Source organism: Bufo bufo, chromosome 7, assembly GCF_905171765.1.
Source record: "Bufo bufo chromosome 7, aBufBuf1.1, whole genome shotgun sequence".
In the NCBI taxonomy this organism is placed as follows: domain Eukaryota; kingdom Metazoa; phylum Chordata; class Amphibia; order Anura; family Bufonidae; genus Bufo; species Bufo bufo.
Window position 1 is genome coordinate 162,204,096 of NC_053395.1, and position 27,052 is coordinate 162,231,147.

Consider the following 27,052-nt stretch of genomic DNA (forward strand, 5'->3'; position numbering starts at 1 on the left):
ATTATTAAATGGTGCTAGCAAAATTTTAAGTGTTTTTCTGTAATTTAAAGACAGAGGCACAATTAAATGTCCCTCCCCTTCTACAAACACACTGTACACTGACATTGACAATTTATTTTGGTAGTAATGCAAATTTTGGGTTTGAACTACACGGTCTATTGCAGTAATGCGTTTACAATGTAATGTTTGCGGTAAAATGTCTTTGAATTATGCATTCACTAACATAGGTATAAGAATGCAATTTTTGCAGTAAAATGTCTTTGAACTACACACTCTACTACTGTAATGCTTTCACCAACATGGGTTTAATAATGCAGTGTTTGCTGTAAAATGTCTTTGAACTATGGTATGCATTCAATAACATAGGTATGAAAATGGCAGTATTGGTTTTGCTGTAACTACTCTGTTAGTTCCACAGTCCCTGCCCATCGCATTCCTGTTGTATCCTGTCTCCTTAAAGGGCCAATGTGCATGTTTGCTAATCCTTTCTGAGTCAATGGCTAGGGGCCTCAGGGTATTTTAGACACCCTCTCCATGCAGATGGTGCCTGAGCTTGAAGGTTCCTTGGTGACCACCGTGTATTGACGTCTAGTGCTTCAGCAATTCTTCTCTGTTCTGTCTCTGATTCTCCTGTGTTATCTCCTGCCCGTGTATCCAGTGTGTCTCTAGTCCTGACCTGCCCTGTGTATGTTATCCTGCACAGTTCTGTTTGTATTTTGAGTTATCCTAGTTTGTCAACTTTGTCTGTATTCCTGCCAAACAGCCAGCCTGCCATGCCTGTGTCTACACTACTACCATGCCATCCAGTCTATCCTGTGTCTGCTTACATCCACACTTCCAGGGGGCTTCCTGGACCTCAAAACCAGCATTCAAGTCTAAAGTGACTGTCCAGACCATACCTGCGCTTTTGGTCTGTTTTGTTATTCTGAGCTCCTGGTGTTTGCCAGTTACTATAAAAATGTGAGGAAGTGAGCACCAATCTGAAGCATGTCAAAGTAAAATAACAGGTGAAGTAAAGAGTTGCACCACCCACAAACACATGGGACTTGCATGTGGGGTCAAATAGTAGGTTATTAGTAGGTTATAGTAGAGATATATAGACAATATCATTTTAATCTGGGAAGGGAACCCTGAGGTTTTAACTTGTTTTATTAATCACATTAATACTAATAGTTGGAATATTAATTTTACACTTGAGAAACACCCAACGGAAGCAACCTTTTTAGATTTAGATCTTAAAGTTATTAACAACCAAATAACCACCAGAACACACTTTAAGAAAGTGGATACTAACAGCTATTTGGATTTTAAGAGCTGTCATCATAATAAATGGAAAAATAATATACCATATAGTCAAATGCATAGAATCCGCAGAAATTGCTCGAATGACAATGTCTGTAGAGAACAGCTGTCTATTTTGAGGAAACGTTTCCATGACAAAGGTTACCCAAGTAAACTTGCACGTGACTCCAAAAAGAGAGCCCTCAGAGAATCCCAAAAAGAGAGCCTCAATAGCTAAAAGAAAAATACACATACTGACAGTATACAATCCAATTTTCGCTTTGTCACACGATACAATTCCAGACACATGGATATCAGGAAAATCATGAATAAACACTGGAAGATTTTATTAAAAGACCCCATTATAGGAGACACAATCCCATAAATCTCTAATCTAACTTTTAAATGAGCACAGACCCTTAAGAACATCCTGGCTCCCTCATGTCCCAAGCTTGCGATCAATCCACGATGTCCTACATCCGGATCAAACAAGAGTCTGCGCAAGTTGGGCTCACATAAATGTGGGGTAAAAAGATGTATGTGCTGTGACATCATAAATTGTTGTGGCAAGCAAGTTATCCTACCTCACCCTAGGGAACCAATTATTTTACACCACACAACGAATTGCAGTACTACAAACGTGGATTATTTGTTACAATGTCCTTGCAATCTTTTGTACGTTGGACCACCCAATCTCTTAAAGAACGTATGAACGAACACTGTTCAAATATACGACGCAAAGTGTGTACACACAGTGTATCCCAGCACTTCGCTCTCTATCATGAGGGTGACCCCTCATCACTATTAGGCTACTTTCACACTACCGTTCAGAGCGGGTCCGTCTGATGTCTGCTCAGACGGATCCGCTCCTATAATGCAGACGTTTGTATCCGTTCAGAACGGATCCGTCTGCATTATAGTTTGAAAAAAATTCTAAGTGTGAAAGTAGCCTGAACGGATCCGTCCAGACTTTACATTGAAAGTCAATGGGGGACGGATCCGTTTAAAGATTGAGCCATATTGTGTCATCTTCAAACGGATCCGACCCCATTGACTTACATTCTGGACGGATCCGTTTGCCTCCGCACGGCCAGCAGCGTTCAGGTGTCCGCTTGCTGACCGGAGCGGAGGCTGAACGCTGCCAGACTGATGCATTCTGAGCGGATCCGCGTCCACTCAGAATGCATTAGGGCAGTACGGATGCGTTCGGGACCGCTTGTGAGCCCCTTCAAACGGAGCTCACAAGCGGACACCCGAACGCAGGTGTGAAAGTAGCCTTAGTTACGCCACTGGAATGGGTCCCTCTATCCTTCCAGACATTGTGCAGAAAAGAAATGTTCTGGATCTATAAGCTAAACACCCTCACATTCTCTTTGGCCGCAACGAATCCCTTGAATACACAAATTACTAACATCTACTAACACAGATCTCTCTACACCGACTAGACCTAATATATATACATATATATATATATATATATATATATATATATATATCAGGCACCAACCTTACCACCTAATAACCAATTTTTAGTTGTAGGCGTGTGAAGTTTACCTTGAGAGTAACATTTCTATTCCCCTAGAACAGTACATCCCCTTAAATTTTATATATAAACTCTCATACATATGAAACATCCAATACATCCTATACAAAGCCCCTATACATTTAAAACAACAGCGATGTCTGTCAATTTTGCTCTCCTGTTCCCCGCAAATATATACACCGACCTATATTTATAGATTTATTACCTACTATTTATCAATTATGGTTTTATCCGGTTTGGTTAAAATGGCTATATCCGGTTGATTGTATACTTATAGTATATGGCAGTGCCGTCAGACATTCCTATAATTATCTTTTTAGTATTATGAAAGAGAATTTATTATTTATTTTTTTATGTGTTTTTAGTGTCAGTATTTATTATTATATTATATCATGATTAGCCTTTTATTGCTCTATTTATGGATAATCCATTGATCTATTTATTTATTTATTACCTGTTCCTACGGTTAGTTCCCTTCCTCATCTACCCAGAATTGGGTCGATTCATTGGGATATATTTATGTTTCTTTTTACCTATTTACTCTGAGGTCTTTTTACCCTGAATATATTATCGTCATTTACCACATTATATTATGTTAGTCTTTTATGGATAATCTATTGATCTATTCATTTATTTAATTTTCCGTAGTTTGTCCTTCACAAAAATATTTATCTATTGTAAGTTTCCTTCCCCATTTACCGATTCAAGGGAATTTATTTATATTTTAATTATAGAGGTTGGTATATCCTAAATATGAAATTTAACAATATGGGTAGCTAAATAATACTTAACATTTAATAGTATGAATAATTAAAATAATAGGCCCTTGGGTATAGATAAAAAATCTTTAATATATGCAATCGAAATGCTGCCTATATATATCCTATTGGCGTGTGCCCATATAGGAATGAAAAAAGGGGGGGGACCAAAAAATGAGGGATAGAGTAAAGGATAGATTGAGGGAAAGGAATGCACAGTGAGAGGGACACACTGCTGGGTCAAAGGCCCTAGGAGTCCCTAGCGCTACCTCCTAACCAATCTATAACTCTCCACTAGCCCTATGTTCCCCTGCCTAAACGTGGACTGCCCAGCTTTGTCCGAAAGATAGAGTGTGGTCCCAGAGATCTACAAAGGGCAATATCTATTAGAAAAAGGAGGGCGGAAGATATGGACTGACGAAAAAACAGGTGTGAGGTAAACTAAATTATGTATCAGTATGGTGAAGTGTACATACATAGTCCTCTGGGGTCAATGATAGATCCCAATAGTAAACAAAAACAGATGTCCCGACGCGTTTCCTTGAAGGTTGACAATTCTTCAGGGGACTATAACCTTAAAGTATATAGGTCACTATTTCAACTGGATTGTAGACAGATATAATTCATCACAAATTCAGTCAAATGTCTCAGGCTCTGTAAGTATAGCCCTAAGATAACCGACCAACGGCCAATCTCATGGTGTACAGAAATCCTCAGACCGATAGATTCTAAGTCACTCCAGTCCAAGTGGCTCAGGATCCCCAGTGACCACTTATTTCAGGGTCACCAGTTACATTGGTCATCAATCAATCAAACTGATTTGGAGCCACTCCAGTCCAAGTGGCTCAAAATCTCCAGTGAACACCTCATTCAGGGTCACTTTTTAGATACGGTGTACTAGATGGATCACCGGTATAATCAAAGTCCAGGTTAAAGACAACATAGATAGCCTGGATTGAATTGCACTCAAATCAAAGAAAAAGCTGGCTCTCCAGTGTTGAATCGGCTTTCTTGGTGTAATATGACCCACCAACTTAAGTTCACAGCCGTTCAATACTGTGTGCAGAAGGAGCGCTAGGCAATGATGGTGTACAGGCACAGAGTCAGCTGAATACTTAGCTGTGCAGTCTTGATGAAACGACTGGTCACAGAGAGGTGCGGATGTCACTCCTTGGCTTCCCGCGTATGGCAGCAGCAACAAGGGTGAGTTCGCGGCATGTTTAAATAGCCGTACTGTTCCGCCCATTTCCCGCCCCGTGACGTCATTAGCTCATCTGATCGGGTCATGTGACGACAGCACATGATCGTTCCCCGGTCAGGTGACCCGGCAAGAGGTAGGAGGCGCTCGGCAAGCAGTTCTATTCCTGGCAACCGCCCAAGCAACATTCGTCTCCAGGGGGTGGAGATAAACGTCAGTAAGCTATCAGTATTGCGGCTGTCACTGCCATAGCGCCACCTCAAATTGCTCAGGGTTGTCGACGTCACTGTGATGCGGGTTTGTTCCAATGTATCAGTTACACCAGCAGGCATGACAGGTTCACCAAATACATTGAACAATAAAGTCATATCACGGAGATCCATAGAGTCATAGATCTCCAGATAATTTATTGAAGTTTTTATGGTTGAGCCTCAAAATAGCTGGCGTGATTAAGCTAAAGAATGCACCCCCCTTTAAAGTCAAAAAAGTTCCAAACAAAAAACAAAGAGGGACAATGAGATAGCATCATTATATACAGAGGGTCAGAGATGTATATACATGATGTAAATGAGGGAGAAAGGTGGACCCACAAAACGGTGGTCCAAGTGGTAATTCAGGGCTCAATGTAACAACTGAATGACAATTGCTCATTTAACCCCATCGGAGCCACCGTTTTGAGTTGAAAGATCCACCAAGTCTCCCTCTGTAAAACCTTCCTATCCCAATCACCTCCTCGCTTTGGTCTTTGGACCACTTCAATTCCCATGAACTTCAGGCCAGAGGTGTCACCACCATGTACAGTATTCACGTGTATGACTAACGATGTATCTCTGCCATTTCTAATATCGCCCAGATGTTCGCCCACCCACCGCCGTAGCTCGCGGGTGGTCTTGCCTATATATTCCAGGCCGCATATGCAGTTAGCTTTGTATATCACGCCCACTGTGCGGCAATTCACAAAATGTCTAATTTGGTACATAGTCCCAGTGACATTACCACAAAATGAGCGTCCTTGAGAAATGTACGGGCACGCTACACAGCCACTACAGCGAAAACTACCGATAGGACGTCGGAGCCATGTTGCTCCACCCTCCTGGTCCTCGCTGAAGTGGCTGTGGACTAGGCGATCCTTGAGGCTCAAGCCCCTACGATACGTGATTTGTACTGTATCTGAGACAACATTTTTAATATCAGGGTCAAGCAAGAGAACCTCCCAATGATTTTTCAATACCCGTTTAACTTGATCTGCGGCACCATCAAAAGTGCCTATCAAGCGTATAGGGCCACTTGTAGTTGTTTTTGGTTTGGGGTATAGTAGTTCATTCCTATTGCTCTCACAAGCTCTCTTGTATGCTGATCGTAGGACAACATCCGGATACCCCCTCTCACGAAATCTACGCCGTAGATCTTTCGCTTGTTCTTTAAAGTCACCCCAGGTGGAGCAGTTCCTTCTGATACGTAGGTACTGCCCCACCGGTATCCCTCGCTTCAAGGGTTGTGGATGGTGACTCGTCCAATGTAACAATGAATTCGTGGAGGTGGGCTTCCTGAATGTTTTAGTCAGCAACATGTTATCTTTATCTCTTGATATTTCAATGTCGAGGAAGGGCAAGGTGTTATTTTTAAATTCTGACGTGAACTTCATATTGATGGAATTTAAATTTAGTTCCTGTATAAACTCAATAAATTCACTTTCATTGCCCTTCCAGACGACAAAAATGTCGTCTATAAATCTGGCCCACGTTATGATACATGGGATGTATCTGCCGGGTGTATCACTGAAGACCAGGGTCCTTTCCCACCAGCCCAGGAACAAATTTGCATAAGACGGGGCACAGGAACTCCCCATCGCGGTGCCCCTGAGCTGGTGGTAAAGGACCCCGTCAAATAGGAAATAGTTCCTTGTCAAGACAAAGTTCAACAAGCATAAAACAAACGTATTGTGTTGATGGAACTGACGTCCCCTCATGCTAAGGTATGTTTTTACTGCCCTCATTCCCAGAGTGTGGGGTATTGAGGAGTATAAGGCCTCCACATCAATTGAGGCCAGAGATGTACCTTCCTCCAAAGATACCCCCTCCAGGCGGCCCAAGAGATCACTCGTGTCTCTCAGGTATGAGGGCAATGTCTTAACAAAAGGTGCCAAGATGCGATCTAGATAGATCCCCACATTTTGTGTCAGGCTGTTGACACCTGACACAATGGGGCGTCCTTTTATGGGGGTGCCACCTTTGTGAGTTTTTGGTAAACTATAAAAGGTGGCTAAAGTTGGATATTTTTTATATAAGAAATCAAATTCTTCCCCTGAGATCAAGTCATCTGACTTGGCCTCACGTAATATAAGGACTAGTTCTTGCTGAAATAGGCTGGTGGGATCGCTGCTCAGTCTTTCATATGTGTCTCTATCACTGAGCAGAGTCTGACACATTGCCCTATAATCAGTAGTGTCCATCAAGACAATGTTTCCTCCTTTATCAGAAGGTTTGATGGTCAGGTTTTTCTTGTGTTCTAGGTCTTGCAGTGATTTATACTCGGCCCTACTACAGTTGAAGCCATGTGAGGATGGAGTAAGATTCAATAAGTCACGACATACCTGGTTGACAAATACGTCTATACATGTGGGGTCCCCTGAGGGAGGAATTTTAACACTTTTATTTTTGAGGCAAGTGAATGGACCCTTACCCTCCTGAGGTGTACTCTCACTCAAACTAAATAATAAACGAACATCCTTCAAAATATCGGGTGAGACACCCATCTCTCTGCTTTCACGTCTCTCAGTTAATGCAAAATGTTTCCGCCACTTGAGTTTCCTCGCAAAGAGGTGGATGTCTCTAACCCAATTGAAAAGGTTGAAATTTGACACAGGAACAAAGGATAAGCCCTTGCTTAGGATACATAACTCTGAATCCTGCAATGGCTGACTAGAAAGATTGACTATTTGGTTGGATTTCCCTGCGGCCTTGTTGTTTGTGACGGTAATTTCTGAGGGCCCCGACTGCGGAGTGGATAAGGTGTCTCTAAAAAATCTAGCCCACCACCAGTCTGACCCCCTCTTTGGTTGTTCCTATCACTTCTACGGCCTCTTGTCCTTTGTCGACCTCTGCCCCTACCTTTATTGTAGTAACCTACCTCTTTCTCATTTTCAGAGGCATCAGTCTCACTAGATGTAATATCTGTGTCTGGTCGTTTAAATTGTGGTGTACTTCGGTCTATGGTGGAATAGACTCGATTGTCCCTAAAGTCTTGAAGATCTCGATTAAACTGACGATGTTTTCGTTCTTTTAGATGGAACTGGAACTTCTTCAACATATTTTTAAGTTGTAATTCCTTGTTATTAAAATCAGTCTCAGTTTTGAATTTTTGTGTTAGTTCAATCTGATCCCTTAGTTTGTTTTCAAGGGCTACAAGATTGATCCTTTCCTCGTCCAGTAATAGTTGCATAAACCGTAGCGAGCTTTTGGTCGCTTCCTCTTCCCACTTGCTTATCAGTGAGGTGGTTCTACATCTATTAGCCGGTATCAACGTGATCCTCAATCCCCTAGGTACAATTTTATTTTTAAGATAGTTTTCAATAGACTGTATCTCCCACCAGGAGGTAATTTGCTCCTTATAAACTTTGGTGAGATCTTTAAACGCCGCTTTAAATGAAGGTGCATATTTACTCTGGACTAGGGCCTTCTCAGAGAAAACCTCACTAGCCTCAGAGAGTAGTAATTTTTTGTCAACACCAGTGGAGAGGAATCCAGCCATACTCCAAGTGAATCGAAGTCAATAAACACAACCAAAATGAAAGTCTGGTCAGACTGGTGCAAGTGTATTGGGCTAAACCCTTTAATCCAATGAAATTTAACAATATGGGTAGCTAAATAATACTTAACATTTAATAGTATCAATAATTAAAATAATAGGCCCTTGGGTATAGATAAAAAATCTTTAATATATGCAATCGAAATGCTGCCTATATATATCCTATTGGCGTGTGCCCATATAGGAATGAAAAAAGGGGGGGACCAAAAAATGACGGATAGAGTAAAGGATAGATTGAGGGAAAGGAATGCTGTCATGGTCTTACCTTCTTGCTGTTCTCCTTCGTTTGACATGTGCTGGCGGCCATCTTGGTTTCTGGGTTTCTTGTAGCCTTCCACCCTGCGGCTCCTCCTTCCCACTGGGAGGAGCTGGATGCCTAGCTCATATATATAGGAGGTCTGTGGCTTCAGTTCCTTGCTTGGTCCTCCTGTGTTCACTTGCTTCTAAGACTGCTGCTGCTTCTGGTTCCTGATCCTGGCTTCGTCTGACTACCCTGCTGGTTCCTGATCCTGGCTTCGTCTGACTACCCTGCTGGTTCCTGATCCTGGCTTCGTCTGACTACCCTTCTGGTTCCTGACCCCTGGCCTCTCAAAGACTCTGCTTCGGTTTCACCATCCGTTTGGACTTTTGCTTTACAGCTTTATTTTCAATAAAGCCTTCTTATTTTCACTTATCTCTTGTTGTACGTCTGGTTCATGGTTCCGTGACATTAGGACCAAGCCATGAATTCTGACGGTACAGGGCCATCCTCGCTACCCATGCTGGTTGCCCGACTTGATCAGCAGGATCACCTGTTGGGTCGGTTCGCTGTGGCGTTGCTAACCCTGCTTGAACGCACGGCTCATTTCGCTCCCGTTGCCGATGGGTCGGTTGTCGCTCCTACTCCCGCTCCGGTTGTTGCGCCAGAGTCTACCCCGACACCTGTTGTTGCGCCTGCGGTGTTTCGGGGTATGACCGGTTCTGCCCCTCTTCCACAGCGCTTTGGGGGAGAGCCAACTCAGTGCCGAGGTTTCCTTAACCAGGTGGGCATTTATTTCGAGTTGCTGCCACATGCCTTTCCTACTGAGAGATCAAAGGTGGGCTTCTTGATCTCGCTGCTCTCGGATAAGGCCTTGGCCTGGGCCAGCCCTTTATGGGAAAACAACAATCCGGTGGTTGCCGAGTTTTCCGGTTTTGTTGCTTCTCTTCGGAAGGTATTCGATGTGCCGGCTCGTGCTGCCTCTGCTGCGAAGCTCCTTATGTCCATCAGACAGGGTTCACGATCCGTAGCTGAATACGCCATTGAGTTTCGTACCCTGGCAGCAGAGGTGGGCTGGAATAATGAGGCTCTGGTCGCTGCTTTCTCTCATGGTCTCTCGGATGCCTTGAAGGATGAGGTTGCAGCTAAGGACCTACCAGTGGAGCTCGAGTCTCTTATTTCTTTCCTGATTTTGATTGACACCAGACTCAGGGAGAGACCTTCCTTTAAGGAGAGCCTGCGGAGGTCTTCTAACAGATTGGCGCCTACGTTTGCTGTCCCACCCGTGCCTCCCTCTCCTCCCACGCCTCCTGGGGATGACTTGTCTGGGGGTGAACCCATGCAGCTGGGGTTTGCTCGCCTGTCCGAGGGGGAGAGGGTACTCCGGAGACGCGAGGGGCGATGCATGTACTGTGGTCTCGGTGGGCATTTTCGGTTGGCATGTCCGAACTGTCCGGGAAAACGCTCGCACCTGAGATCCTGTCGGGGGCAGATCTTGGGTGGAGTCTCCTCGTCCCCGGTTTCCCGTGTTGACAAACCACTGATCACTGTTGTCCTCTCCTGGGTCGGGGGCTCGGTGACGACCCAGGCGTTGGTGGACTCTGGTGCTGGTGGTTTGTTCATTGATAGTGTGTTCGCTGCTGCCAATTCCATTCCTCTGCAGGCTCGAGGTTCCCCACTGGCTCTTGAGGCGATAGACGGCAGACCCCTTCTGCCGCCACACGTGACTCATGAGACCCTTCCAGTGGGGATAGCCATTGGTGCCGTTCACAGAGAGTCGGTCTGCCTCCAGGTTATTTCGTCTCCACACTACTCGGTGGTCTTGGGGTACCCCTGGCTCCAGAAGCATAATCCGACTTTCGATTGGAGATCGGCCGAGATCCTCTCGTGGTCACCGCAGTGTGGGGCTAGTTGCATCCATGGGTCTGTCAAGTTGCTGTGTACTTCCTCGGACTCTCTGTTGCCTCCTGAATACGAGGAGTACCGGGATGTATTCGATAAGGTGCGCGCGGTTGCCCTACCTCCGCACCGCCCATACGATTGTGCCATAGAGTTACAACCTGGTGCCGTTCCTCCTCGTGGCAAAGTCTATCCACTGTCGGTAGCGGAGAATGAGGCCATGGAGGAGTACGTGAGGGAGGCGCTTTCACGCGGACACATTCGCAAATCCTCGTCCCCGGCAGGGGCTGGATTTTTCTTTGTGAAAAAGAAGGGCGGTGAGTTGAGGCCTTGCATCGATTACAGGGGTCTCAATCGCATCACGATCAAGAACGCTTACCCGATACCCTTGATTTCCGAGCTGTTCGATCGCCTTAAAGGGGCCACGGTCTTTACCATACTTGACCTGAGGGCGGCATATAACCTGGTAAGGATCAAGGCGGGCGATGAGTGGAAGACCGCGTTTAACACCAGGACCGGTCATTATGAATCCTTGGTTATGCCCTTTGGGTTGTGCAATGCGCCCGCAGTCTTTCAGGAATTCATCAACGATGTTTTCCGTGACCTGTTGCAGCAGTGTGTGGTGGTCTATTTGGATGACATCTTGGTATATTCTGAATCCATGGAGGCCCACATTCTGGATGTCAGACGAGTGTTGCAACGGTTACGAGAGAACAAGCTGTTCGGTAAGCTTGAGAAATGCGAATTTCACCGATCCCAGGTAACCTTCTTAGGTTACATCATTTCCGCTGAGGGGTTCTCCATGGATCCTGAGAAGGTTTCGGCTGTCTTACAGTGGCCCCAGCCCAGTGGTCTTCGTTCCCTGCAGCGCTTTTTGGGCTTCGCCAATTATTATCGGAAGTTCATCAGGGACTTTTCCATGCTGGCCAAGCCTCTCACGGATCTGACCAGGAAGGGCAGTAATTCCCAGGTCTGGCCGCTCGAGGCCATCCGAGCTTTTGAGGCCCTAAAGTCCGCTTTTGTGTCGGCTCCGATTCTGTCGCATCCCAACCCTGGGTTGCCCTTTGTCCTCGAGGTGGACGCGTCTGAGACGGGAGTAGGCGCCCTTCTGTCTCAGCGTAGAACACCAGAGGGTCCTCTGCTTCCTTGTGGGTTTTACTCCCGGAAACTGTCTTCCGCGGAGTGCAACTATCAGATTGGTGACAGGGAGTTATTGGCCATCGTGCAGGCCCTTAAAGAATGGAGGCACTTGCTCGAGGGTTCGGTGGTTCCGGTTCTCATCCTGACGGACCATAAGAATCTGACCTACCTTTCTGAGGCCAAGAGATTGACACCACGTCAGGCCAGATGGGCTCTGTTCTTGTCACGTTTTAATTACGTGGTCTCCTACCTACCCGGTTCTAAGAACATCAGGGCGGATGCCCTATCACGGCAGTACTCCGAGCTGTCCAGGGAGGAGTCGATTCCGACTTCGGTCATACCTCCGAATCAGATCCTGGCCGCCATTCGCACCAGCCTGACCTCTCCCCTGGGTGAGCAGATTTTGGCGGCTCAATCTGGTGCTCCCTCTGGGAGACCCAACGGCAGATGTTTTGTGCCTGAGGAGTTGCGCACTCGGTTGTTGCGAACCTACCATAACTCCAAGACCGCGGGGCATCCTGGAAAGAATCAGCTGTCCTGGGCTGTTTCACGTCTGTTCTGGTGGCCTTCCCTACGTTCCGACATCGCCGCATATGTAGCGGCATGCTCCGTTTGTGCCCAGAGTAAGTCCCCTCGGCACCTTCCGTTGGGCCTTCTGCAACCCATAGCCACCGGGGAGCGCCCATGGTCACACCTGGGGATGGATTTCATTGTGGACCTCCCTGCATCCCGAGGCCATACGGTCATTCTCATGATTGTGGATCGGTTTTCCAAAATGTGCCACTGTGTTCCTCTCAAGAAGTTACCCTCTGCACAAGAGTTGGCCACGATTTTTGCCAGGGAGGTCTTCCGGTTGCACGGTTTGCCCAAGGAGATTGTGTCGGATCGGGGGAGTCAGTTTGTGTCCAGGTTCTGGCGCGCCTTTTGCTCCCAGTTGGGGATTCATCTCTCCTTCTCCTCGGCCTACCACCCTCAGTCCAATGGGGCCGCAGAACGATCCAATCAGGCCTTGGAGCAATTCCTTCGTTGCTATGTCTCCGATCACCAAGACAATTGGGTTGACCTCCTGCCTTGGGCTGAGTTTGCCAGGAACACGGCGGTGAACTCTTCCTCTGGGACGTCTCCCTTCATGGCCAATTATGGGTTCCAACCTGCCGTGTTACCGGAGGTATTCTCTCCCCAGGATATTCCGGCTGTGGAGGATCACCTTTCCGTCCTACGTGCTTCTTGGGTACAGATCCAGAAGTCCCTTGAGGCCTCTGCGCAGCGCCAGAGACTCCAGGCTGATCGCAGACGAGCGCCTGCTCCTTCCTACCAGGTCGGAGACCGTGTATGGTTGTCCACCCGCAACCTCAACCTTCGAGTGCCCACTCCCAAGCTGGCGCCTCGCTTTGTTGGTCCCTTCCGAGTGCTTCGCAGGGTAAACCCGGTAGCCTATGCCCTTGCGCTTCCTCCTGGCATGCGGATCTCTAACGTGTTTCATGTCTCCCTGTTGAAGCCACTGGTGTGTAATCGTTTCACTTCCTCGGTTCCTCGGCCTCGTCCGGTCCGAGTGGGCAATCGTGAGGAGTATGAGGTGAGCAATATCCTGGACTCACGCCTGGTCCGCGGTCGGGTGCAGTTTTTGGTCCATTGGCGTGGTTATGGTCCAGAGGAGCGTTCCTGGGTTCCCTCCGCAGATGTCCATGCTCCTGCCTTGCTCCGAGCCTTCCACGCACGCTTCCCTCAGAAACCGTTTTTTGCTCCGCGGAGGAGGGGCCCTTGAGGGGGAGGTACTGTCATGGTCTTACCTTCTTGCTGTTCTCCTTCGTTTGACATGTGCTGGCGGCCATCTTGGTTTCTGGGTTTCTTGTAGCCTTCCACCCTGCGGCTCCTCCTTCCCACTGGGAGGAGCTGGATGCCTAGCTCATATATATAGGAGGTCTGTGGCTTCAGTTCCTTGCTTGGTCCTCCTGTGTTCACTTGCTTCTAAGACTGCTGCTGCTTCTGGTTCCTGATCCTGGCTTCGTCTGACTACCCTGCTGGTTCCTGATCCTGGCTTCGTCTGACTACCCTGCTGGTTCCTGATCCTGGCTTCGTCTGACTACCCTTCTGGTTCCTGACCCCTGGCCTCTCAAAGACTCTGCTTCGGTTTCACCATCCGTTTGGACTTTTGCTTTACAGCTTTATTTTCAATAAAGCCTTCTTATTTTCACTTATCTCTTGTTGTACGTCTGGTTCATGGTTCCGTGACAAATGCACAGTGAGAGGGACACACTGCTGGGTCAAAGGCCCTAGGAGTCCCTAGCGCTACCTCCTAACCAATCTATAACCCTCCACTAGCCCTATGTTCCCCTGCCTAAACGTGGACTGCCCAGCTTTGTCCGAAAGATAGAGTGTGGTCCCAGAGATCTACAAAGGGCAATATCTATCAGAAAAAGGAGGGCGGAAGATATGGACTGACGAAAAAACAGGTGTGAGGTAAACTAAATTATGTATCAGTATGGTGAAGTGTACATACATAGTCCTCTGGGGTCAATGATAGATCCCAATAGTAAACAAAAACAGATGTCCCGACGCGTTTCCTTGAAGGTTGACAATTCTTCAGGGGACTATAACCTTAAAGTATATAGGTCACTATTTCAACTGGATTGTAGACAGATATAATTCATCACAAATTCAGTCAAATGTCTCAGGCTCTGTAAGTATAGCCCTAAGATAACCGACCAACGGCCAATCTCATGGTGTACAGAAATCCTCAGACCGATAGATTCTAAGTCACTCCAGTCCAAGTGGCTCAGGATCCCCAGTGACCACTTATTTCAGGGTCACCAGTTACATTGGTCATCAATCAATCAAACTGATTTGGAGCCACTCCAGTCCAAGTGGCTCAAAATCTCCAGTGAACACCTCATTCAGGGTCACTTTTTAGATACGGTGTACTAGATGGATCACCGGTATAATCAAAGTTCAGGTTAAAGACAACATAGATAGCCTGGATTGAATTGCACTCAAATCAAAGAAAAAGCTGGCTCTCCAGTGTTGAATCGGCTTTCTTGGTGTAATATGACCCACCAACTTAAGTTCACAGCCGTTCAATACTGTGTGCAGAAGGAGCGCTAGGCAATGATGGTATACAGGCACAGAGTCAGCTGAATACTTAGCTGTGCAGTCTTGATGAAACGACTGGTCACAGAGAGGTGCGGATGTCACTCCTTGGCTTCCCGCGTATGGCAGCAGCAACAAGGGTGAGTTCGCGGCATGTTTAAATAGCCGTACTGTTCCGCCCATTTCCCGCCCCGTGACGTCATTAGCTCATCTGATCGGGTCATGTGACGACAGCACATGATCGTTCCCCGGTCAGGTGACCCGGCAAGAGGTAGGAGGCGCTCGGCAAGCAGTTCTATTCCTGGCAACCGCCCAAGCAACATTTGTCTCCAGGGGGTGGAGATAAACGTCAGTAAGCTATCAGTATTGCGGCTGTCACTGCCATAGCGCCACCTCAAATTGCTCAGGGTTGTCGACGTCACTGTGATGCGGGTTTGTTCCAATGTATCAGTTACACCAGCAGGCATGACAGGTTCACCAAATACATTGAACAATAAAGTCATATCACGGAGATCCATAGAGTCATAGATCTCCAGATAATTTATTGAAGTTTTTATGGTTGAGCCTCAAAATAGCTGGCGTGATTAAGCTAAAGAATGCACCCCTTGCCTATATATTCCAGGCCGCATATGCAGTTAGCTTTGTATATCACGCCCACTGTGCGGCAATTCACAAAATGTCTAATTTAGTACATAGTCCCAGTGACATTACCACAAAATGAGCGTCCTTGAGAAATGTACGGGCACGCTACACAGCCACTACAGCGAAAACTACCGATAGGACGTCGGAGCCATGTTGCTCCACCCTCCTGGTCCTCGCTGAAGTGGCTGTGGACTAGGCGATCCTTGAGGCTCAATCCCCTACGATACGTGATTTGTACTGTATCTGAGACAACATTTTTAATATCAGGGTCAAGCAAGAGAACCTCCCAATGATTTTTCAATACCCGTTTAACTTGATCTGCGGCACCATCAAAAGTGCCTATCAAGCGTATAGGGCCACTTGTAGTTGTTTTTGGTTTGGGGTATAGGAGTTCATCCCTATTGCTCTCACAAGCTCTCTTGTATGCTGATCGTAGGACAACATCCGGATTACGTGAGGCCAAGTCAGATGACTTGATCTTAGGGGAAGAATTTGATTTCTTATATAAAAAATATCCAACTTTAGCCACCTTTTATAGTTTACCAAAAACTCACAAAGGTGGCACCCCCATAAAAGGATGCCCCATTGTGTCAGGTGTCAACAGCCTGACACAAAATGTGGGGATCTATCTAGATCGCATCTTGGCACCTTTTGTTAAGACATTGCCCTCATACCTGAGAGACACGAGTGATCTCTTGGGCCGCCTGGAGGGGGTATCTTTGGAGGAAGGTACATCTCTGGCCTCAATTGATGTGGAGGCCTTATACTCCTCAATACCCCACACTCTGGGAATGAGGGCAGTAGAAACATATCTTAGCATGAGGGGACGTCAGTTCCATCAACACAATACGTTTGTTTTATGCTTGTTGAACTTTGTCTTGACAAGGAACTATTTCCTATTTGACGGGGTCCTTTACCACCAGCTCAGGGGCACCGCGATGGGGAGTTCCTGTGCCCCGTCGTATGCAAATTTGTTCCTGGGCTGGTGGGAAAGGACCCTGGTCTTCAGTGATACACCCGGCAGATACATCCCATGTATCATAACGTGGGCCAGATTTATAGACGACATTTTTGTCGTCTGGAAGGGCAATGAAAGTGAATTTATTGAGTTTATACAGGAACTAAATTTAAATTCCATCAATATGAAGTTCACGTCAGAATTTAAAAATAACACCTTGCCCTTCCTCGACATTGAAATATCAAGAGATAAAGATAACATGTTGCTGACTAAAACATTCAGGAAGCCCACCTCCACGAATTCATTGTTACATTGGACGAGTCACCATCCACAACCCTTGAAGCGAGGGATACCGGTGGGGCAGTACCTACGTATCAGAAGGAACTGCTCCACCTGGGGTGACTTTAAAGAACAAGCGAAAGATCTACGGCGTAGATTTCGTGAGAGGGGGTATCCGGATGTTGTCCTACGATCAACTACTATACCCCAAACCAAAAACAACTACAAGTGGCCCTATACGCTTGATAGGCACTTTTGATGGTGCCGCAGATCAAGTTAAACGGGTATTGAAAAATCATTGGGAGGTTCTCTTGCTTGACCCTGATATTAAAAATGTTGTCTCAGATACAGTACAAATCACGTATCGTAGGGGCTTGAGCCTCAAGGATCGCCTAGTCCACAGCCACTTCAGCGAGGACCAGGAGGGTGGAGCAACATGGCTCCGACGTCCTATCGGTAGTTTTCGCTGTAGTGGCTGTGTAGCGTGCCCGTACATTTCTCAAGGACGCTCATTTTGTGGTAATGTCACTGGGACTATGTACCAAATTAGACATTTTGTGAATTGCCGCACAGTGGGCGTGATATACAAAGCTAACTGCATATGCGGCCTGGAATATATAGGCAAGACCACCCGCGAGCTACGGCGGCGGGTGGGCGAACATCTGGGCGATATTAGAAATGGCAGAGATACATCGTTAGCCATACACGTGAATACTGTACATGGTGGTGACACCTCTGGCCTGAAGTTCATGGGAATTGAAGTGGTCCAAAGACCAAAGCGAGGAGGTGATTGGGATAGGAAGGTTTTACAGAGGGAGACTTGGTGGATCTTTCAACTCAAAACGGTGGCTCCGATGGGGTTAAATGAGCAATTGTCATTCAGTTGTTACATTGAGCCCTGAATTACCACTTGGACCACCGTTTTATGGGTCCACCTTTCTCCCTCATTTACATCATGTATATACATCTCTGACCCTCTGTATATAATGATGCTATCTCATTGTCCCTCTTTGTTTTTTGTTTGGAACTTTTTTGACTTTAAAGGGGGGTGCATTCTTTAGCTTAATCACGCCAGCTATTTTGAGGCTCAACCATAAAAACTTCAATAAATTATCTGGAGATCTATGACTCTATGGATCTCCGTGATATGACTTTATTGTTCAATGTATTTGGTGAACCTGTCATGCCTGCTGGTGTAACTGATACATTGGAACAAACCCGCATCACAGTGACGTCGACAACCCTGAGCAATTTGAGGTGGCGCTATGGCAGTGACAGCCGCAATACTGATAGCTTACTGACGTTTATCTCCACCCCCTGGAGACAAATGTTGCTTGGGCGGTTGCCAGGAATAGAACTGCTTGCCGAGCGCCTCCTACCTCTTGCCGGGTCACCTGACCGGGGAACGATCATGTGCTGTCGTCACATGACCCGATCAGATGAGCTAATGACGTCACGGGGCGGGAAATGGGCGGAACAGTACGGCTATTTAAACATGCCGCGAACTCACCCTTGTTGCTGCTGCCATACGCGGGAAGCCAAGGAGTGACATCCGCACCTCTCTGTGACCAGTCGTTTCATCAAGACTGCACAGCTAAGTATTCAGCTGACTCTGTGCCTGTATACCATCATTGCCTAGCGCTCCTTCTGCACACAGTATTGAACGGCTGTGAACTTAAGTTGGTGGGTCATATTACACCAAGAAAGCCGATTCAACACTGGAGAGCCAGCTTTTTCTTTGATTTGAGTGCAATTCAATCCAGGCTATCTATGTTGTCTTTAACCTGGACTTTGATTATACCGGTGATCCATCTAGTACACCGTATCTAAAAAGTGACCCTGAATGAGGTGTTCACTGGAGATTTTGAGCCACTTGGACTGGAGTGGCTCCAAATCAGTTTGATTGATTGATGACCAATGTAACTGGTGACCCTGAAATAAGTGGTCACTGGGGATCCTGAGCCACTTGGACTGGAGTGACTTAGAATCTATCGGTCTGAGGATTTCTGTACACCATGAGATTGGCCGTTGGTCGGTTATCTTAGGGCTATACTTACAGAGCCTGAGACATTTGACTGAATTTGTGATGAATTATATCTGTCTACAATCCAGTTGAAATAGTGACCTATATACTTTAAGGTTATAGTCCCCTGAAGAATTGTCAACCTTCAAGGAAACGCGTCGGGACATCTGTTTTTGTTTACTATTGGGATCTATCATTGACCCCAGAGGACTATGTATGTACACTTCACCATACTGATACATAATTTAGTTTACCTCACACCTGTTTTTTCGTCAGTCCATATCTTCCGCCCTCCTTTTTCTGATAGATATTGCCCTTTGTAGATCTCTGGGACCACACTCTATCTTTCGGACAAAGCTGGGCAGTCCACGTTTAGGCAGGGGAACATAGGGCTAGTGGAGAGTTATAGATTGGTTAGGAGGTAGCGCTAGGGACTCCTAGGGCCTTTGACCCAGCAGTGTGTCCCTCTCACTGTGCATTCCTTTCCCTCAATCTATCCTTTACTCTATCCCTCATTTTTTGGTCCCCCCCCTTTTTTCATTCCTATATGGGCACACGCCAATAGGATATATATAGGCAGCATTTCGATTGCATATATTAAAGATTTTTTATCTATACCCAAGGGCCTATTATTTTAATTATTGATACTATTAAATGTTAAGTATTATTTAGCTACCCATATTGTTAAATTTCATTGGATTAAAGGGTTTAGCCCAATACACTTGCACCAGTCTGACCAGACTTTCATTTTGGTTGTGTTTATTGACTATATCCAAAATATCCACCCATTATGTCCCTCCTATCAACCTACATATGTATTCTCGCATGGAAGATTACTCAGCCTGTAAAACGAACTAAGTGAAACGCATGGTGACGTGTCACATGCGTTCCACATAAGCAAGCTCCTCCCCGGGCGACGTCACTTCCAGTGACGCTAGCCCTTATGTAGACTTTGGGAACGCACTTTGCGTTCCACAGGCCAGACAGAGTCACTTCCGGAGCTGTCTGTCCAGATGTAGACCTGGTGGAACGCACTTTGCGGTCCACCTGCTCGAAAGAAGCCTCTTCCGGTCGCGACCTTACATCCCCAACAACATCTGGCTGTTAAGCCCAGGCCGACAGTTTGGTATTTGTTGTTTATATATGTCTTTCATTTATTAATAACAATATGTCAGCACCTTATGATTAGTGTAGTTTTAATCAAGAGATGATGTCACTTCCGGTAACCCCGCCCACCTTTTTTTGGCACCAAATTAGCGCCCTCACATGTATTTAACATTGTGTATTATGTTCATTATGCATTCTGCTCCTGATGAAGGGGCTACTGTGACCCCTGAAACGCGTTGAGCCGCATATTTTTGATAATAAAGAGGATTGATTATGTATCTCTGGATCCGTCTGCTAATTTACATCCGAGCTGCACATCCAGTGCGTTGACATCGACCTCTACCATTCTACATGGCCGGGGCGTGACTTGCCCTAGGTGTCTTGAGTTTATCCTGGTGGCGACCCCCCAGTGAAGTGAGTGGATTATTATTAATATTAATTCCAATATTATTTCAATCTACATATTGATTAAATTTTATGTCATATTCATTGTTTTATTGCATGGTATTATATCACATTTTATAACCTAATATTTGACCCCACATGCAAGTCCCATGTGTTTGTGGGTGGTGCAACTCTTTACTTCACCTGTTATTTTACTTTGACATGCTTGAGATTGTCGCTCACTTCCTCACGTTTTTATAGTAACCGATGCGACACTCGGGGTGGGTCTCTTCCCCCTGCTTTCCACCTTGTTGCTGATTCATTGTCGTCTCCCTTGGTGTTTAGCCTTGCCTACACTAGAGCAGCCTTCTCTACCACATCATCTTCATCCTTATTATTCTCTCCACCTCACGGTCCTGTAGGCGCCCCTTTTGTGTATCCTTTTTCTTCAAGGACATAACACAGTCCTGTGAAGCCTCCTTGTTTTTTTAGTTTTTCTTAGTTTTTTTTTAAATATCCTTTTATTAAAAGATCAACATAGAGTACATCAAACTGTTCGTACATGTGTGGAATATCATATAAGGAAAAGCCACATAGAAAGCCATACAATGGTCGATTGTTTTGACATAGAAACAGCCTACCATGGCAAAAGTTATGAACTTATATACAGTTTGTATCAATTTGTATCTCTTTTTCTTTTTTCTTTTTTTTTGTGGAACAACTAACAGTCCCTGAAGAACGTCCTTTCCCCTCCCAATCCCAACTCAAACATGAACAAAGGAAATGATACTGTATATTCGCTTTAACATGTCAATAGAAGGAATGATGTCATCATTCTAACATCATTAATCATCACGTCGCCCCCTGGCATCCTCCACTTTCAGTTTGCCCAAATTCCCTCCCAGCCGAGCCTCAAGATACCATTTTGTTTGTGTAAATGGAGCCCTCACCTCCCTTATCTCCAGTGTAGTGGAGATTTCTCAATAAATTTCCTCCATTTTTTGACAAACTTGCCTACTGACTTTTCTTTATACCTTTACATTTCCAGTCGTTCCATGAGCAGCATATGCTTCATGATTCATATTACTTCATCCCATACTGGGACGTTCCTTTGAAGCCAATGTCTCAGGATGGATTTCTTGACCGACATGAGCATTATGTGTATTCCTTTAATAGCTACCCTATTGCCTTCTTCACTCGCCTGATCTACTGGGATAAATTGAAAAAGACATTGTTGTGGGTTAAGAACTATATCTATTCCCCAGACTGCTGCTATGTAATCTTTTGCCTAAGACCACAAAGACGTGATGTTCGGGCAGTTCCATAGGGCATGTAATAAATTACCTTTTGGGAGTGAGCACTTGGGGCACTGTCTCAGATAGCGGGGCGGTGCGTTCTGGAATGGCAAGTCAAAGGCGTAAGTGGCCTTGTGTATAATTCTTAACTGTGTCTCCCGCCACTGTTCATTATATATATTGCCTTTCTTATCATCTCAAAGCCGTCGCTAATTTTTTTTGTGAGGTTCGGGACCTTTATTTCTTGTTCCCAAGATGAGAAGGCCCTCTCGACCACACCTATGGTTTGTGTACTATGTAATTTACTATATAGTTCTGACAAGGAAAGCAGGGAGTCATTTGTACCTATAAGAGCGTCGAACCATGTCAACCTATCCGCCTCTCCTAACGTTTCTGACTGGGCTTTACAATAGGAACGTAGTTGGAGGAATGGAAGAAAATGGGGGCTGGTCAGATTATATTTGGCCCTGCACTCTTCCCAAGTTAGTAGTTTTAGCTTCGTATTGTCCAGGATGTCCCATAGTTTTTTGATTCCCTTCAGTTTCCAAACCCTATACATCTTGTTATCTTTGCCCTGTGGGAAAGCCGGTAATGGCCATAATGGCATGTAATGCGATACGTAGATCGGGAGTTTGTATATCTTGCGGACCACCGCCTTCCACGTCATGATGGTGTCTCTTAACAAAACCGAATGTTTGATATGAGGCGGGATATCTTTTAATCTCGTATGTAAAATTGCTTTCAAGTACCATGGCCTGGCCAATTCTTGTTCAATGCGATCGGCTGTAAAGTGTGAGGTGCCCCATATCCAATCCTTTACATGCCTGATTAGGGCCGCCAGGTTATAATGATGTACAGGGTGGGCCATTTATATGGATACACCTTAATAAAATAGGAATGGTTGGTGATATTAACTTCCTGTTTGTGGCACATTAGTATATGTGAGGGGGGAAAGTTTTCAAGAGGGGTGTTGACCATGGCGGCCATTTTGAAGTCGGCCATTTTGAATCCAACTTTTGTTTTTTCAATAGGAAGAGGGTCATGTGACACATCAAACTTATTGGGAATTTCACACGAAAAACAATGGTGTGCTTGGTTTTAACGTAACTTTATTCTTTCATGAGTTATTTACAAGTTTCTCTTTGTTTACAGCCATTGACATGTCGCCGAGGTTAACACGTGAGGAGCGGATAGAAATTGTGTTGATGTCTGGTGAACGCAGTAACCGGGTCATTGCAGCAGATTTCAATGCAAGACACCCTACGAGACCACCCATCTCCCATGCTACAGTTAGCAAACTGCTTGCTAAGTTTCGTGAAACTGGTTCAATGTTGGATTTGCCAAAATGTGGACGCATGAAATCTGTCTCTAATGAAGAAACATCAGTGGCTGTTCTAGCTTCATTTAGCAAGAGCCCACAGCATAGCACTCGCCGCATGTCACTGGAGAGTGGCATTAGTCGAACATCCCTTCTGTGGATATTAGCTACTCACAAATGGCACCCTTACAAACTCCAGCTACTGCAGCATCTCAACGAGGATGACCCAGATCGGCGCACTGAATTTGCAGAATGGGCAAAACAAAAATTGGAACAGGACCCTCAGTTTACGCAAAAGATTTTGTTCAGTGATGAGACAAACTTTTATGTGAATGGTGAAGTTAACAAACAAAACCACCGCTATTGGTCTGACACTAACCCACATTGGATAGATCCCTCCAAGACTGTTGGAACAAAAAAATTGATGGTATGGTGTGGTATATGGGGTACAAAGATAGTGGGGCCATTCTTCATCAATGGAAACCTCAAGGCCACTGGATATGTGAAATTGCTACATGATGATGTGTTTCCCTCTTTATGCACTGAAGCTGGAACGTTCCCTGAGTTTTTCCAGCAAGATGGTGCACCACCACATTATGGGTGTCAGGTCCGAGCATTCCTAGATGAACAGTTTCCTGGAAAGTGGATTGGTCGTCGTGGGCCAGTTGAATGGCCCCCAAGGTCTCCCGATCTGACCCCCTTAGACTTTTATCCTTGGGGTCATCTAAAGGCAGCCTGTGCTAGCATTTCTCCTGCGGTGTTGCTATCAGTGTGTGAAGAGTGGGAGAAGAGGGTTGCATTGACAATCCAACACAATGGGCAGCACAACTTGGGCAGAAACTTGTAAATAATTCATGAAAGAATAAAGTTACGTTAAAACCAAGCACACCATTGTTTTTCTTGTCACATAACCCTCTTCCTATTGAAAAAACAAAAGTTGGATTCAAAATGGCCGACTTCAAAATGGCCGCCATGGTCACCACCCATCTTGAAAAGTTTCCCCCCCCTCACATATACTAATGTGCCACAAACAGGAAGTTAATATCACCAACCATTCCCATTTTATTAAGGTGTATCCATATAAATGGCCCACCCTGTATATTGGGCAATTGTAGACCACCTTCCCACCTCAACAACACTTTTCAAAGGCTATCCTGGGTCTTTTTTTTCGCCACAGAAAATTAACAAACGCAGACTGTGGCCTGCTTACATCTGCATGTTTTAATAATAGCGGAATAGTTTGAAGGGGATAGAGGAGTCTGGAGAAGCTTGTCATTTTCAACAAATGGGCTCTCCCGTGCAGGGATAATGGCAGATCTTTCCACTTGTCCAACTCCCCTATGATTTTATGGATCAAGGGCGGGTAATTTAACGAATACAGGGACATGGGGGCTCTTCCTATCTTAATTCCCAGATAGGTGATATAATCCTGTCGGATTTCAACCTGTAAAAGTTGATTGAAATCCATGTTAGTGTTCCGAAGGAACAGAATCTGACTTTTGGATATGTTCACTTTATAGCCTATTGCAGTGATGGTGAACCTTTCAGAGACCGAGTGCCCAAAACTGCAACCAAATATCCACTTATTTATCGCAAAGTGCCAACACAGCAATTTAACCTAAATACCAATATAATATATCTTTCATGTCCTTTATCATTTATCTATAATAGATTAATAGCCTACATTTAATGCACTGCCTGTGCTGTTTATAGTGTCCTGGGGATGATGAATGGCAGGAAAAGTCTAAAGCATATTGCTATGCCATAGACTTTTTCCAGGGCGTGGGTGCCCAAATAGAGGGCTCTGAGTGCCGCCTCTGGCACCCGTGCCATAGGTTCGCCATCACTGGCCTATTGCATTCCCATAAACCTCGTTTTTTCTGTTTGTTTTCACATGACTACTCCTGGTGTTTGCACCAGAGTCCCTATACCCATTAGATCAGTTGCCCTTACTCCTACCTCGCAAAACACCCCACTTTTCGTAGACTTGGCAGGGGAAAAGTAGAATGCAGATTGCGACTAGAAAAGTCCCCAAAAAGAAGTGTAAGGGGAATGATAAATTATCCTCTCACTCTTTTATCTCTTACACCATTCTGAGCACTTTACTAAAAACTTTGCTTGGCTGTACAATCCATTTGAATGATTTGATTTAGTGATTTTAGAAAATTATTGTGCCTTTTGTACAAATTCAAAATCCTCTATCCTCTCCTAAACTAATGCCAGTGTTACACTAGATTTTCCTCTATTCATACTAGATACAACATTCACATAATCAAACTATGTTTGAATATGTTTAATCACAATTTTATTTGAAGTGGCACATAATTTCTGAAGTATCCAGCTGAGACATCTAATCTACTAAAATTATATTGCATGCTGCAGTATACGACCTTCAAAGCTATGATATACAATAAGGTCCCTACTCTGGTTCACGCTACATAATAAAGAATCATTTCTCTCTTGCACAAAGACAGGAGTTACGTTACGTATTCCTATGTCATGTGGACGAAGATCACAAGACAGCAATTAAACAAAGGTCAGAGGCTTTACCACATTCTAAGTAAACTAGTAGGAAATCTAATTCATACAGAGGATACAAAATGACAAAATTACTGAAGGTATGTCAAGGAAACATTTCTAATGTTAAAAAGCAGTTCCAGTTCATCTGCTCAGTTATAAATGCAAGTGAGTATCAAATTTTCCATTGCTGCAATTCCCACACCATATTTCATGGTGTTTTTTTTACAAGCATTTTTTTCTGGTCCTATAGAGTAACCTATGGGAAAGACACCAGATAAAAACTCAGTGCTCAGTGCATTAAAAATCCCTTGTATGCAGACAGAATTCGGTATAGGCAGCTACATCCAAGGCACCTCACTCAGCCAGCCAGAAACCTACTCCATACGCATGAGTAGCAAACACCCCAAAACAGCTCTCCGAAGATTGAAAAGTGGAGCAGTTATCTATAGCGGACATCCAGATTATACTACATAGACCTTTTAGAAGATTAATGCATTGACCTCGTAGGTTGCTATGGGTAACAGCTCTACTTTCTTCTGCGCTAGTTTTGATCTAGCAGTTTTTGCATTTAGTGATTTATCTGCACTATGTTCTGCACTATGGACACGGAAAGAAAATACGTTCGTAAGCATGAGCCCTAAGGGCTCATTCACACGACCGTTGTTGTTTTTGCGGTCCGCAATTCACGGATCTGCAAAACACAGATACCGGCCTTCCTGCCCTCTGTAAAACTGTCCTATCTTTGTCTGTAAAATAGACAAGAATAGAACATGTTCTATTTTTTTTGAAGTGAATGGGTCTGCATCCGACCTGCAAAAAATGCAGATCAGATGCGGACAAAAAACACGGTCATGCATATGAGCACTAACAGTGAAATCACTGGGCTCAGTATCGCCAGGGCCAGCGTCAGCACCCGGCCCACCCGGGCAAGTGCCGGGGCCCACTGCTACTGGGGGGGCCCACTGTGCCCGCTCACTCCTGCAGCTGTGTCCTGGACTTCATTTAACTGCCTGTTCTGAATTCTAGGGCAGCTTACCCCAGCAATGCAGACAATTTTCGCCTTGTGCACTGCTGGGGTGGGCGGCCCCAGGACTCAGAACAGGGTAGATGGAGTTTCCTACTGGGCTAAAGGACCTTCCTGATGTCATCAGCCCATGTGACCAGTGGGGGAGGAGCCGAAGGAGCAGAGAAGAGCAAGGCTGGAATATGGTGAGGCCTAGCTGTGTGTGTCTGTCCCTGTGTGTGTGTTTGTCTGTCCGTGTGTGTGTGTGTGTGTGTGTGTGTCTGTCCCTGTGTGTGTGTGTCTGTCTGTCCCTGTGTGTGTGTCTGCCCCTGTGTGTCTGTCTGTCCCTGTGTGTGTGTCCGTCCCTGTGTGTGTGTGTGTCCGTCTCTGTGTGTGTGTGTCCCTGTGTGTGCGTCCGTCCCTGTGTGTGTCCCTGTGTGTGTGTGTGTGTATCTGTCCCTGTGTGTATTTGACCGTCTCAGTGTGTGTGTCCTTGTGTGTATGTGTCTGTCCTTGTGTGCGTATGTCTGTCCCTGTGTGCGTCTGTCTGTCCCTGTGTGCATCTGTCTGTC